The sequence below is a fragment of the Triticum aestivum genome, chromosome 7B (assembly GCF_018294505.1).
Source record: "Triticum aestivum cultivar Chinese Spring chromosome 7B, IWGSC CS RefSeq v2.1, whole genome shotgun sequence".
Classification (NCBI taxonomy): Eukaryota; Viridiplantae; Streptophyta; class Magnoliopsida; order Poales; family Poaceae; genus Triticum; species Triticum aestivum.
Window position 1 is genome coordinate 702,016,715 of NC_057813.1, and position 7,884 is coordinate 702,024,598.

Here is a 7,884-nt window from a genome sequence, read left to right on the forward strand (position 1 = left end):
ACACATCCTAAATCGAGCAAACCAAACAAATCAAGGGTTCCATCAAATGTTGGACAAATCTCTAAAATGGCAACAAATTTACGGAGCAAAAGAAAGAGAACGGAAGAGTTCACCTAGTAGGATGGATTGGGGATCGAATCCACGGATCAAATCTTCAGATCTGAGAGGGATGTGGGGTGGGGGGGATTAGATGGGGGCGCCGCCGCTGCTCTCTGTCCAGAGAGCGGAGAGATGAAGAACTGCCTGGTCGGGCTGGGGCGGCCGCGCTTAAGGACCAGGGCTGCCACGGTGGCAGGAGGTGCGACGCCTAAAGGAAGGGCGCTGCACAGTAGGGTCAGCGGAGTGAATTTTTTTCATGACCAGGTCAGTTTATGATTTGATTTGGGTCTCAGGTCAAATATGTGATTTCTGCCCGTCAGGCCAGGGGAGCTGAGCGAAAACCGTTTAGGCCAATTCATACTTCTGGCCCCCTCATGCACGACTTAACAACAACTTAAGGTGACAGGCCCACGGCCTGGCCCGGCCAGAGGTATGTTATGACTGCTTTTTGCCTCGACAGACCCTGGACCAGCAAGCTGGTGTATATGCTTCGCGTCATCGGCGATATGTGTGTCAGTACCAGGCTATTTAGACGGCGAAAGTAGGCTCCAACGCGAGCGATGTGGTACTAAAAAGCATTCGGCCAACCGAGCGGTCTGCTCGTCCCGGCCAGCAGCAGCTAAACGCTCGCTCCATGTAAGTCTGGGAATAGTTTGGACTGAAACCTTAGTTTCAATTTAGTTTTCCTGTTAGATTGTGTTTGCTTGGTTTAAATGGGCTAAGAATCTAAATCAATTTGTTGTGGTTTGGATTTTATAAAAGGACTTGACTAACTTCCACACGTCCAGAGGATTGCAACACATCCGTACGATTTCAAAAAGTAACAGGAGCGAGTGTGGTGTGCGAGCCAATTCCTAATTCATTTCCAAGTCTGCATGCATGCATGCATATAAAACAGAAATGATGACATCAGCAAATATTCTAAATAAATTCAAAATGCAAAATGTTTTGTAGCCCAAACCGTCGGTCCGATTGAAAAAATGCTTTCACATAAAAGAACCATCTCGACGAGACCTTCGAAACAAGATCCCATGTTGATATGTTCCGACGACTTTTTTGGAGTAAAAAGTTATCAAGTCTCAGATATGCAAGTTATCATGTCTATGGTGCATAAGTTACCACGATGTTTACATATAAAAATTCCACGCATAAAAATGATTTCTTTCAAATTTCTCCTCGAATGCAAATGCACTTAAAGTGCAGAAAAACTAATGTCATCATAGATTCACTTTATTTTGAAATTTCAAAATGTTTTGTAACTCAAACGATCTGTTTGGTTCAAAATCCATTTTCACAAAAAAAAATCCATCATGGCGAGACCTTCGAAACAAGATCCCATGTTGGCATGTTCCGACGACTTTTTCTTCTGGGTCAAAAGTTATCATGCCTGAGCTAAGTAAGGTATCAACTCTGTTGTGCGTATATTACCATGTAATTTACACACATTCTTACCGAAGTATATTTTCAACAACTTTTTTCATGGCTAAAGTTATCATGGTGTTTGTACATAAGTTATCAGGCCCGAGAACCTGTATTACCATGTTATTTACAGAGTATATTTTCAATAACACTTTTCCATGGGTCAAAAGTTATCGTGGTGTTTGTACCTAAGTTATCCGGTCTAAGAGCGTATCTTATCATGCTTTTACACAAAAAGTTATCGGTGGTATGGTTTCAACAACTTTTTTTCACGGGTCAAAGTTATTGTGGTGTTTATATCTAAGTTATCAGGTCCGGGATCCTGTATTATCATACTATTCACGCAAAAAGTTATCGACAGTTCTACCTTCCGACCCTTCGGTTTCATGCCATTGACACCTAAGTTACAAGGTATGTTTTAGAAAAAATATCTCGGGTAAAAAACATAATCACAGGTGTTTGTGCGTGAGTTATCAGGTATGTGGTGTGAAATATTACCATGCTATTGACATAGAAGTTATCGGGGATAAGTTTTCAACAACTTTTATCTTTATGGGTCAAAGTTACCACGTGTTTATAGCTAAGTTATCAGGTTCATAGTATGTATCTTACCATGCTATTTACACAGAATTTATTGGGGTGTATTTGAATGCCTTTTTCACATGATAATTTTAACAAAGAGAAAACATGATAACTATACATGAACGACATGATAACTACAGAGGGTATCTCAAACTGACATGATAACTACAGAGGGTGTCTCAAACTATAACATACAAGAAAGATTCAAAGCAAACTATACATGTTATATCATAAAAAAGAAATGCAAAATGCACAACTAATTGCTTGGCTAGTTGGTTAGCGTGGTTAGTTTAGAGGTCTTAGCTTGCTAAGGTTGAGAGTTCGAATCCCACCTTGTACACTATTTTTTGCCTGGGAAATTAGGATGAGAAAAGGACTGACAAAGTCATGCAAATTAGGAGGTGACCCACTAATTATGTCTCAAATTAGGGCAACCCATTTATTACGGGATAATCATGCCAACGGTAACTCATTAATTACGGGATAATAAAGTTGCCTAGAATTATGATCGCAGTTAAAGCATTATCCAATCAACATTTATTACGGAATCGTGGAGAAAACGGAAGGAAATTAACAACCGTCGTACGATTAATAAGCGCCATCCGATCCGAAATGGACGCGATCCGAGTCGTGCGGATCTATCGTAGAATTCATGCCGATTGGATTTTAGCTTTCTCGTTTATAAAATACTGGATTGGACTGGTTTGGTCTCAAACTGTTTGAACCTGTCATCTTCCTCTGTTCCTTGGTGTAGAACTAGCTCTCCGTCTGCTTCAACCCCTACCTCCAGATCACCATGTCCTAGCCCTAGTATGGCGTCGTGCGCTTCCAGCTCAGTGACTTCTTCCCCGCTGACAAAGCCTACCTCAGCGATGCCTGCGCCCGTGCGCAAGCTCAAGCTGAGTTCGGCAAGGACAGCAAGAACCTCTGGGTCTCTGTTGACAACCACGAGGAGGTCATTGACAACTTCTCCGGGACCACCGTGAGGAGGTCACTGATGACTTCTCTGGAACTACCTTCCTTTCATCCACGATGAGGGCCGTGTTGTCACCGTCAAGAACCGCCAACGCCGCCTCTTCACCAACAATGCCAATGGCAGCTGGAACCCCTACCGGGGCAAAAGCGTTTGGAGCGACCCCTTCAAGCACTCCGCCAACTTTGACACGCTCTCCATGCACCCTAATGAGAAGGAGATCGTCATCGACGACCTCATGGCATTCCAGGAGAGCAAGGAATACTACACCAAGGTCGGCAAGGCGTGGAAGCATGGGCACCTCCTTTACGGACCGCCCGGCACCGGCAATTCCACCATGGTCGCCGCCAAGGCCAACTTCCTCGACTACAACGTCTACAACCTCGAGCTCACGGCGGTCAAGAACAACACCAAGTGGCGGAAGCTCTTCGTCGAGACCATGGGCAAGTCCATCATTGTCATAGAGGACATTGGCTGCTCTGTTGACCTCACTGGAAAACGCCACAAGGACAAGAAGGCCGCACGCGACAAGGACTCCAACAATGATGACAAGCCCAAGCTGCCGATAGAGCCGAAAAAGGACGACATCACCAAGGTGACTTCTCTCAGACCTGCTTAACTTTATCGACGGGTTGTGGTCTGCTGGCGGAGGTGAGCGGATCATCATCTTCACCACCAACCACAAGGAGAAGTTGGACCCGACGGTTATCCGGAGGGGTAGGATGGACAAGCACATCGATATGTCCAACTGCGGCTTCAAGGTGCTCGCCAAAAACTACCTAGATGTCATCGAGCACAAGTTCTTTTGGGAAATTTAGCGGCTGCTCGAGGAGACAGACATGTCGCCCGCCGACATTGCAGAGAACCTGATGACTATGTCGAAGAAGAAAAAGAGGGAGCCCGATGAGTCCTTGCCATGCCTCGTTGAGGTGCTCAAGCAGGCCAAAGAGGACGCGACGGCGACCAGGGTGAAGAGGTAGAGGAGGCCAAGGAGGCTGCAGCAAAGAAAGCCAAGGAGAAAGAGGAGGCAGAGCTGAAGAAAGCCAAAGAGGAAGACAAATTAAAGGACAAAGCATCGGAGGAAACAATGGAGATATCAACAAGTGAAGTGATCTCAAGCCAGGAAGCCAAGGAAAAGAGTGAGCTTGTTCACTAGTGCTCCCTTGCAAAAGAAAAACGCAGTGATCTCACTTGTAATGCTGCTACATATAAAGCATGCAACAATACAAAATGCTAACAAGACCCACTGAAGGACGATGAAAGCAAGCTGATGCTCTTAGGCCTGCTTAACTTCATCAACGGGCCATGGTCAGCATGCGGCCATGAGAGAATCATCATCTCACGACGAACCACAAGGAGAAACCGGACCGCCACCGATTCGGAAGGGCAGGATGGACAAGCACATCGAGATGTCCTATTGCCTCTTCAAGGGCTTCAAGGTGCTCGCCAAGTACTACCTAGACATCATGGAGCAGGGTTGTTTGGGGAGATTCGACGGCTGCTCGAGGAGACTGACATGTCGCCCACCGATGTGGCAGAGAGCCTGATGCCAATGTCGACGAAGAAGAAGAAGAGGGACCCTGATTATTGTTTATTAGGCCTCATTGAGGCGCTCAAGCAGGCCAAGGAGGCCAAGGAAGACATGGCGGCGGCAAAGGCGAAGGCGAATGAGGAAGAGGAGGCAGAAGCGGAGAAAGCCGATGAGGAAGAGAAGCAAAGGAGAAGAAAGAAAAGGAGAAGGAGACATCAAACAAGGTGATGAGTGAAGTGGCAGGAGTAGAGTGAGCATGTTAGTGCTCTCTTACAAACACAAACAGATGCAGTGTTTGTTTAAATAAAATATGTATCACTGAACTGAAATAAAATAATATTTGTTTCTCTTCTCAACTATTAATTCAGATAGGAAGTAGCCATTACAGTGTTGCTATATACTAGTACATTATGTTATAATACCAAATAGTAACATGTTATTGTTGTAAGAACAGAACAAAAACTGAGTGTCATACACACCTTGTGGCAACTCCTTGTCATATAAGCGCCTCTGGAAACCTGAGCCCATGTAGACCGACGCATGGAAACCGAAGGAGATGATGGCGTCGCCTACATCCATGACCAGAAGCGTCGCTCCTATGAAGGGCCTGCCCACTCCTCGCAACTGGAGGAAGTGATCGGAGATGTAGCCTGCGCCGAACCTCCCTGAGAAGTTCCAGATGCTCCAGAGCGACACCAGGGTGCTTGTCTCCCTGCTCATGTAGCCAAAGGATCCCCTGATCTGTTTGACGTTGTTCGCCGTGGCTAGCCCCGATCCCATCCTGCAAGCCATCGCAAGGAAGAGCAGCCAGTAGTCGAGTTTACACATGGCCTGCACCAGATACAGGTTTTCTTTGTGTGATGACATGTCCTGACCAGATACCACAAGCGCAGTGCTAGAGCTTGCTCTTCTCATTGTTTTGATTCCGTCTTGTGATCTGTTACAACAATAACTGCTGGAGACATGATCAACAACAGGAGTATCGCGAAGCAAACACTGTCCAGCTGAACTTATCACGAATACTTGGTGAAAGATTATGACAACCATCAAGTACCCGGCAACAGACACGGCCATGACAGCGAAGGCATCAAGGAACTTCTTGTTGTAGCGCCGATGAGCGCTGTCGACGTCGACAAAGTACATGAGCAGCAATGCGATGGTTGCGGGTAATATTGCTAGCATAAGTATGAAGCTGCCAGGATCAATATGGAGGGTGTGCTGCACCTGGACCTGTATTGCTCCACTCAAGCCCAGAAAACCCTGTTCGAAAAAATGCATAGACGGTTTAATGCCATATAAAGGATGAGGACATATCTGTACTATTGTAACAAGACAAAACATGATACACTGCCTCATAAATGTGCCTTACGATTGCTAGTTTGCTACGTTGTCGAGAAACAGAGTGCAGGTTAGGATTATTGAGCAAAGTGTGTGCAATGTTGGATCCACATCGTCAGAGTTGTGAATATAGTTAGCTGAAAACTCAAGACAATAACGCTGAAAGTTCGTGCAATTAACACAAATGGCAGGTACAGGATTTTTAGAAAATAAACATGGTGCTAAAAGGACGAGGCCAGCAAAAGAAGGCTGAATTATTGCCTCTCTAGTGTCTCTGGGCCAGAACACATTATAATGAAACAGTGACTGTGCCTACACAATTGTACTCTTCCTCTAGAACGAGTAATGCTGCCTCCCAGGGAGCAAGAATTACTACAAGTCTAAGAAATCACATTACTGTACTTTTCGGCATATATATCATCTGTATACTGTGTTATGCCACCAGAACAGATTCCTCACAGTCACAGCACATAAGAAAGGAACTGAAAGCAAACAAAACACATGGTTCTTGTGATTTTTGATTCCTCAGCAGTCACAGCAGAGGATGTGGCCCTTTTGATTTCACATGGATTTTGATACTTCTGATTTCATCAGTATACTTTGGATATATATACCGAGTTTCACGATTTGGTCCCACCGAGTTTGGTAAGTTGTGTGTAATGGTTAGATTTTGTGTGGTGGCTATATATACCCCTCCACCCACTCTTCACTCGTGGAGAAAGCCATCAAAACGTGCCTACACTTCCAGTATACATTTTCTGAGAGAGAACCACCTACACTTGTGTTGAGGTCAAGATCTTCCATTCCTACCACATAAATCTTGATCTCTAGCCTTCCCCAAGTTGCTTTCCACTCAAATCTTCTTTCCACCAGATCCAAATCCTGTGAGAAAGAGTTGAGTGTTGGATACTATCATTTGAAGCACAAGAGCAAGGAGTTCATCATCAACACACCATTTGTTATCTCTTGGAGAGTGGTGTCTCCTATATTGGCTAGGTGTCACTTGGGAGCCTCCGTCAAGATTGTGGAGTTGAACCAAGGAGTTTGTAAGGGCAAGGAGATCGCCTACTTCATGAAGATCTACCCCTAGTGAGGCATGTCCTTCGTGGGCGACGACCATGGTGGGATAGACAAGGTTGCTTCTTCGTGGACCCTTCGTGGGTGGAGCCCTGCGTGGACTCGCATAACCGTTACCCTTCGTGGGTTGAAGTTTCCATCAACGTGGATGTACGATAGCACCACCGATAGCACCACATATCGGAACCACGGCTCAAAAATCTCCGTGTCTCCAAATTGCGTTTGCACGCTCCAATCCCATCCCTTTACATTCTCGTAATTTGCATGCTTTACTTTCCACTGCTCATATACTCTTTGCATGCTTGCTTGATATGTATTGTGAATGTTAAACTTGTGCCAAAACTCTACTTCAACTTAAAGAATTTAAAAACTGCAACTTTTTTGCTTAAAGTATATTCACCCCCCCTCTAGACACCTCTTCTCGATCATTTCACCTGCCCAAGCGCCGAGCCACCTCGCCGCGGCTTCTCACTGTTCACGAGCAGGCCGGCGAGGGCGGCGAGCACCATGAGATGCTCCTGCTCCTGGACGTCGGCTTCGGCTTCCTCATCCAGCAACGCCACGAGCGCCTCCTCATCTTCGGAGTCCATTGCCGGGCTGGCAATTCACCGAACACCTTATGGGCGAGGTGGGCGCAAGCCCGCCGGTGTACAGGCCCTGTGCGGCCGGAGCGCCGGAAAAGGTGCCCGGGCGGCGGCGAAGAGGTTGCCTCGGCGAAACCCCTTCTTTTTCCCGGCGGGAGATGGTCTACCTAGCTGCGGCGGACGGTGGTCGGCACCGGGATCGGCAGGGTCGTGCAGGGTGGCGGCCGAGCGCGGGGGGTAGGAGGCGAATCTGGGCGGGTGGCTTGACTTTTCGCCTGTTA

General features: G+C 46.4%; 1 pseudogene; it reads left to right on the plus strand.

Annotated features, from left to right (window-relative positions):
- Positions 1–4,832, plus strand: part of LOC123158523 (AAA-ATPase At3g28510-like) — an 11,101-nt pseudogene extending 6,269 nt beyond the window's left edge.
- Positions 4,833–7,884: the final 3,052 nt, after the last annotated feature.